The following is an 8,342-nucleotide window of genomic DNA, read 5'->3' on the forward strand; positions in this document are numbered from 1 at the left end:
ATGCATCCAAGCAAAAGAATGTTGTACATACTCATTAACATAGTGATAAATGTAAATTACACTTTGATAATGTAAAATACAGTGTGTTAGGCCCCAAAAAGAAACTACAAAGTTAGCTGCAACTGAAGATACTGGAAAGACTCCTTAGGTTTTTTTTTAATTTTTTCTTTTTTTTTGAGACAGTTTCACTCTTGTTGCCCAGGTTGGAGTGCAATGGTGCTGTCTCGGCTCATCGCAACCTCCACCTCCTGGGTTCAAGTGACTCTCCTACCTCAGCCTCCCGAGTAGCTGGGATTACAGGCATGCGCCCCCACGCCCAGCTAATTTTGTATTTTTAGTAGAGACAGTTTCTCCATGTTGGTCAGGCTGGTCTCAAACTTCCCACCTCAGGTCATGCGCCGGCCTTAGCCTCCCAAAGTGCTGGGCTTACAGGCGTGAGCCACCGTGTCCAGCCGTCCTTAAGTTTTTTTAACCCGTCATCTTTATTATTATAATAGTTCTAAATGATATCTGGGTGGGGCTTAAGGAATAATACAAAGCTCTTTTCAGCTGTGGTTCAAAGAACTTTAGTAAAGCTGTATGACAATGACATTGTGGGACCATGACATTTTCCCAAAAGTATTTCCAATAACATAGGCAGTTGAGAAACTTCATAGTTTCAAAGTCTGGAAAGCGGTGAAGATATCTTAGAGAATTTTAAAACATTATAAACCCCATTTCTCTCCTGGAGACTTTTTAAAGCATGGACATGAGTTTAAAGATACTGAGAAAACATCGGTTTTCATAAAGCTTCAATGAACACCCCAAGGTACAAGTGTTGTAAGCAGCCTGTTTACTAAAATGTTGCTGCATTGTACTTTTGGAGGTACAGAAATGCTGTGCCTACAGTGAGAGGACAACTTTATCCCTAGTTAAAAGCACCAGGGGTCAAGTTCAGCTTCCATTTACAGAGGATACACCAGTAATCCCTAGGATAGTGAGTGGTTCAAGTACTACACTACATTTCTAATGTGTCTTACCTATTTGCTCTTAGCACTGGGGCTCTTTTAAACCCTAGGTAGATCTATAGAATATTTTGAAAAGAGTCTAAAACTACCTTGAAAATGGTCTTAATACAGAGCCCTTCTAAAAGAGGGATACTTTTAGAAGGATACTAAATACTGGATACTCTAATAACATTTAAAGCAGGGATGTCCAATCTTTTGGCTTCCCTGGGCCACATGGGAAGAAGAAGAATTGTCTTGGGCCACACATAAAATACGCTAATAATAGGTGATGAGCTAAAAAAAAAATCTCATAATGTTTTAAGAAAATTTACAAATTTGTGTTGGGCTACATTCAAAGCCATCCTGGGGCCTGTGGGCCATGGGTTGGACGAGCTTGATTTAGAAAAAGGAATAAAGAAAAAAATTGCAGTAGCTCAGTTTCTTTCAAGTGAAGAAGAAAAATGATGTAAAACTAACATGTAGGCTAAAATGTTTGGTAATTAGTGTCAAAAATTACCAAGATTATTAGTACATGTTTTGGTAATCACTACTGGCAGGATTAATTTTTTGTGCAAAATATATATTAATAGAAGAGAAAAATTATTTCAGCCTCTAATAGAAAACACAGCAAGAGAAGCAGCTAAAGAACAATTAAAAGTTAGGGAAGTTTATAGCTTTAGAATACAATACACTTCAATTACAGAAATGCTTCTTTTTAAAACTACAGTGTTTTAATGTACTTTTAGTAATAACCCAATCTAAGGAGCGTGGGAGGCTTGTGAAAAACTCCACCAAGGTGCTACATTTCTAGTGTGGGGTGAATTAATACTTCTGTAAAAAGGAAAGAACTGAGTCACCTCAGCATTTTTTGTTTAAATAGTAACTCATAATCCGATGATGTATTGTGCTTCACTAGTTCAAATTTAGGCAGGAAAGGGACTAAGCTAACTGGTCGGACCCAGAAACACAATGATTTGGCAAGCCACAGTCACTTAGCTCATGGATGTGTAATAATCTGCAGAAAAGCTGCTGAACTCTTGTCTGTTCCTTCACATCTGTAGAGGAGTTTGATATAATCACTTCTCTTTCTCGATTTTAAGCTTCATACAGGCAAAGAGATCACAAAATGTAGGGTAGCCATCATGGTCTTGGGGGAAGTTATGTTCCTCCTGTAGGGGTGGATTAAGTAATACTTCCTGGCCCTTCTTCCGAAGTAGCCACTTGTCTTCTCCAGAGGATCACTGGCTGAGGGTGCCCATCTTCTTTCCTGGCAGGATCCAGTCAGCTGTATTAAAGGGACACCAGGAAGTGATTGTGGGGCTTTTAAGCTTTTGTTGGCCAGCCCTGTCCTCAGTACTAGGCTCTTCCTTGGGAATTCCTTCCTTATATGGGGGCCGGATTAGCCACTCTGACAAGGGACTGTTGTTTATGACTTGAATCAGCAATTCTAGAAGGAGCCGTTGCCTTTGATGCCTTAGCTTGTTCTTTTCTTGAAGGACAGGACCACATATTCAGGGAATCTTGATGCTTCTCAGGCTCAGGTTTGGTTTCCTCAGGCATCCCATTATTTTGTCTATCTTTCTTTAGAAGCCACTTACACAGAGCTTCCTTCTCAATTCTCATCATACACTCTGCAAAACTTCTGCAGGGCTCATTTGCTGTGCATATGTCCTCTACTTTATATGGGTCCTGATGGTTCTGGACAAGTCAATCCTCAGAAACGATGCTGAGGGTAGAAAATAGTTTCTTGGCCTCCAAGTAGTCATTCAGGCACTTCACATTGCCCAGGTTTTTCAAAATCTCTACACTATTGGGCTGGTTGACCCAACAGTTGATATAGGAGTTGGTTTTGACAAGCCAATCATTCACATTGTAGGAATGGAACAAGAATTTAAACTTCTCACTGGTTTCATAACTGCCATTCTCAGGCTTCTCCAACTTATAGGATTCCTGGGGAGTCACCAGCCACTAGATAGATCAACTCACCTTGATCAGAAAGCTCTAGATCTTCCACCTTTTCAATTAAATGGAGAAAGAACTGGTAGTAAAATGGCTGTCACTTTGGATAACTTGGTTTTTCAGGAACTTCTTGTTGCCGACTCTTGAGGAGCAAGTTTTCAAAGCCCTTTAGGTTGCCTGAGACATTACTGAAGAAACTGCAGGCTCTGGAAGAAGTCTATTCTCCAAGGTCTGCTTTTGGGTGAGCCAGTCCTGGGGGGTTGTTCCTGAAGACCACTGGTACGGTTGCTTCCAAGGAGCCATTCCCTGAGAGGGACATCTGTGATGCTGGATGCTGACTTCTGCTCTGGCATTAGGATATAGCCTCTCTTCTCCAGGCAGGGCCTGATATTCGATAAGCTAGCATGAGGCATGAAGTGTTTAGGAATTTGAATGGTCTTGAGAAACCCAAATGTGGTGATAGTCATGCAGAGCAGTTGTGTCTGCTTCAAACAGCAGGACGGTTGAATATTCAAACTTAAGGGTCAAACTGCCCAGTCTCTCCAGGCACACAGAGACTTGGCTAGATCTTTGTTTTGGGTGCACTTCAGTTAATGAATAAGACCGTCAAGCTGGCCCAATAACCAGTAGAGCTGCTGGGCCTGTGGCTGAAGTGTCTCCTCTTTAAGCTGATAGTTGAGGTCTACCTGTTCATACAGCCACCTCACAGTTTGTAAGGCATTCTAGGTGACAGCTTATACAACTCTGAATCTGAGCTTTGACTTCTCACAAGTTATCTTTAATTTGCTGTTTGGCCCAGGGAACTCCACCAATAGCAAGCTCCAAGTCCTTCCATGCATTACTACATCTCAAAAGGGGTTCTCTATTACTGGAGTAGCCACTCTGGTCATGTGAGGTATTCATTCTGCTCACTGCTCCAGCTCCCAATCCCTCTCCGGGTGATCCAGGGGACTTTGGGTGGACAGAGACACAGCCCCACACAAAACTCCTGAGGAGTCTTTTTAAAGGGAATCTTTTCAACTGACTGGAACCTTTTTGCTTCCTCCTTTATTCTTTACATAGAACAGTATTACCTACTATTGCTCTGACTCCAAGTAAGGAGTCTTGCATCAATCAGCCACATGAGGAACACAATTCTCCCACTCTGAAGACACAGCAACAAGGGTGCCAGCTTGAACCAGAGAATAAATCTGCTGATGTCTTGATCTTGGGCTTCCCAGCCACCAGACTGTGAGATAAATTCCTGTTCTTTAAATTACACAGTCTCAGATATTCTGTTATAGCAGCACAAAATGGACAAAGACAGACTTGTATCCTACCCACGATATGTAAAGAACTCTCAAAATTCAATAATGAAGACACAATTTTAAAATGGGCAAAGATTTGAACAGACACAAGAAGATATATCAATGGCAAATAAGCTTAACAACATGTATCATTATGGAACTGCAAATTAAAACCCAAGTAAGGTACCACATCACCCCTATTACCATGGCTAAAATTAAATAGACGTACCAAGTGTTGATAAGGATGTGGAAGAACTAGAACTCTTATATACTGTTGGTGGGAATTTAAATGGTTTGACCACTTTGGAAAACTGTTAGGCAGTTTCTTAAAAAGAAGTATCTACCATATGATCCTGCTATTCTACTCTTAGGAATTTACCCAAGAGAAATAAAAGCGTATGTCCATGTAAGGATTACATACAAATGTTCATAGCAGCTTTATTTATAATAGCCAGAAATGAAAAACAACTCAAATGTCCATCAATAGGTGAATACATAAATAAATCGTGGTCTGTCCATACTATAGAATAATATTCAGCAATAAAAAGGAATGGACTGTTGACACAACAACATGCAGGAATCTCAAAATAATTATACTGGGTGAAGGAAGTTAATGATGATTATATCCTGTATGATTCATTTATATAAAATGCCAGACAATGCAAGCTAAAGTATAGTGACAGAAAGCAGATCAGTGGTTGCCTGGGAAATGGGATGGGGGTGAGGAGGGACAGGAGGGAAGGATTACAGAATGGCACAAGGAAGCTTTGGGGGATGATGGATATGTTCATTATTTCAATGGTGAGAATGGTTTCGCGGGTATATACATATCCCAGAATTTGTCGAATTACACACTTTAAATGTGTGTAATTTATTGTATGCCTCTTATATCTCAATAAAGCTGTTTTTAAATTCCAAAGAGAGATGATCTTTCTTATTTGTCTGCCTTGAGTCTCATACCCATTCCATGGCCAGGAAAGGCTAAGATGATTGGCAGTTCCCCTAGAATTGCATCCGATGGAGAAACAAATTGAGGAGCTATTCTAAAGAAACATTTCTAGTACAAGCAGCAACTATAAAATTCTAATATGCCTTGGGAAATCTGCCACTGTACACTTTTTGAGAACATAAATGAACAGGTATTTCATTTTGTGTGTGTGTGTGTGTGTGCCAAGATGGCAAGCTGTTTGCCTGGGGACAGAATTTAGGGCAACTTTGAGTTGAAAGGCCTCCGTCCCTAAGTCACAAGGATGACTTTTTAAGGAGTTACCTTGGCTCATAGTTTTGTAAGAGATGCTTACGGCACAGGAGAAACAAGAGAGGAACAAGTTTTTGAAACTGGTTAAAGACAATGGTCTGTTAAGAGGGTACATGAGTCCAATTATGATTAATAAAATAAGATATTCAAGGCCAACCTATAAAACATGCAACCTGAAAGTATTTGAAGGATAGCTCACAATAGGTAGAAAATGAACAGTGTCTTTCATTTGCTAACACAATAAAACAAATTAATAATAAGACAAGATACAAATTCAACACCAGTGAGTAAATGTTTTCCTCTGTTATGAAGTGGTATTTATATTCTCAAGCAGAGAGAAAATGGGATAAAATAAAATCTATCTTATTTAATATATATTTTTAAATGTGTGCTAAATTATGTTTGTTATAGAAGAAAGAGCAATAGTTGTACCTGGTGTGTGATGTCCACCCATTAGACCTAACTTGATAGAGTGGGGTCTACCTCTGGAATTTCCTACTTTTTTTTTTTTTTTTTTTTAGATGGAGTCTCACTCTGTTGCCCAGGCTGGAATGCAGTGGCGCGATCTCAGCTCACTGCAACCTCTGCCTCCTGGGTTCAAGCGATTCTCCTGCCTCAGCCTCCCAAGTAGCTGGGACTACAGGCACGTGCCACCACACCCAGCTAATGTTTTTTATTTTTAGTAGAGATGGGGTTTCACCATGTTAGCCAGGGTGGTCTCAATCTCCAGACCTCGTGAGCCACCCACCTTGGCCTCCCAAAGTGCTGGGATTACAGGGGTGAGCCACCGCGCCAGGCCTGGAATTTCCTACTTGTTAGCTATCTATAAACCCACTTCCATCACCCTTTGTTTCTTTCTCCCTCCCTGTCTCTGAGGAGAGGTGTCTGATTGCATTCCTTTCCGCCTCCAAGACCTCCATCATTTCTCCATGCTTTCCTATATCTTTGTTTTTTTGTTTTGTTTTGGTTTTCTTTTTTTTTTTTTTGAGACAGAGCCTCACTCTATTGCCCAGGCTGGAATGCAGTAGTGCGATGCTGGCTCACCACAACCTCTGCCTCCCCACAACCTCTGCTTCCTGGGTTCAAGCGATTCTCATGCCTCAGCCTCCCAAGTAGCTGGAATTACAGGCATGCACACCACACCCAGCTAATTTTTATATTTTTGGTAGAGACAGTGTTTGGCCATGTTGCCCAAGGTGGTCTCAACTCCTGGCCTCAGGTGATCCACCAACCTTGGCCTCCCAAAGTGCTGGGATTACAGGCGTGAGCCACTATGCCCAGCCAGCTTTCCTGTATCTTCTAATCTTCAATTGCTTCACCACAGGCTCTTCCATATCCACATTTCTGCCATTAAGATAATACATTTTAGAATTTTCCTCTTCATTATATATCCCCCTTTTCCTTGTTCCTATTCTGTTTCCTAAAAATCTACAATTAGGAAATTCCTGCCTTAATCTCTCCATGACACTGTGATCTGCCCTCCAGTCCCCCACTTCTCCCACTCAGACTGCTCCAGTAAAAGTCACAGATGACTTTTTTTATTGTAAAAATCAACAGAAACTTGTTATTTCCATCTTAAATCATTTCTACTGCATTTGAAACTGTTGACTACTTTCTCCTTGAAACGAGACTGTTGCTCTCCTTTTCTTGACTTATTTTCCATTTCCTTTGTATCCTTACACCCCCAACCCCTGGACTCCTGATCAAGTCTCTGGCTTCAGTTATTACTGGGCCCGCGGCTAACGTGTCTCCTCTTTAAGCTGATAGATGAGGTCTACCTGTGATACCTGGAGCTATACCTCTGACCTAAAGGAATTCATATATTCCAGCACGATAGCCATTTTTCTATATAGTCTATGTCACTACCTGCATGCCCCTTGGCTCTTTAATCTCAACATTTGCAAGGAGAAAGTTGTCATTTTTTATTCCAAAAATGTTTCTCCATATTTCATAGCTTGGAGTGATCCCACCAATATCTTCAAGAAGAAGCCCACAGTTATCTTCCATTTCTCCCTCTCTCTTACCACATTCCACATGCAAGTCAAGTTCTAATAATTTTAGTTTTAACATCTCTGTAACCCCACTACTGCCAGTGCACTAAGCTCAAGATCATCATCTACTGGCTGGGTGCAGTGGCTCACACCTGTAATCCCAGCACTTTGGGAGGTCGAGGCAGGTGGGTCACCCGAAGTCAGGAGTTCGAGACCAGCGTGGCCAACATGGTGAAACCCTGTCTCTACCAAAAATACAATAATTAGCTGGGTATGGTGGCAGGTGCCTGTAATCCCAGCTACTCGGGAGGCTGAGGCAGGAGAATTGCTTGAACTCGAGAGGCGGAGGTTGCAGTGAGCTGAGATTGTGCCACTGCACTCCAGCCTGGGCAAGAGAGCAAGACTCAGTCTCAAAAAAAAAAAAAAAAAAATCTCTTGTCCCATCACTTCATTAGCCTCTCAACATTCTCCTTATATCTAGACCAACACTGCCCAACAGAGCTTCCTGTGAAGCTGGAAATCTGTATCTGCACTATCCAATAAGTTGGACTCCTCTGTAGATAAGGCTTTGTCTTTGAAGAATTTTGAAAAGTAAACACATTCATTGGCAGCAGTGGGAAAAACAGTCTAGAACTGTGCCATCCTATATTGGCTCTTTAATAAAAATTCAATAAATTTAAAAGATTCTCAGTCACATTAGTCACATTTCTAGTACTCAATATCTACATGTGACAAGTGGTTACTGTACTGTAAGTATGACCACTTGCCACAGCAGGGATCTGTAACATACAAACCCTCTGGAATGCTGCACGTGCTTTTTTTTCTTTTTCCTTTTTTATGGGAAAAAGAGCCATAGTGTTTA

The 8,342-nt window shown here is 41.1% G+C and overlaps 1 pseudogene; it reads right to left on the reverse strand.

Annotated features, from left to right (window-relative positions):
- Positions 1–1,502: 1,502 nt before the first annotated feature.
- On the reverse strand, positions 1,503–4,687 carry LOC101150077 (nuclear receptor coactivator 4-like; annotated as a pseudogene).
- Between the last annotated feature and the right edge of the window lie 3,655 nt (positions 4,688–8,342).

The sequence above is a fragment of the Gorilla gorilla genome, chromosome 3 (genome assembly GCF_029281585.2).
Source record: "Gorilla gorilla gorilla isolate KB3781 chromosome 3, NHGRI_mGorGor1-v2.1_pri, whole genome shotgun sequence".
NCBI lineage: Eukaryota > Metazoa > Chordata > Mammalia > Primates > Hominidae > Gorilla > Gorilla gorilla.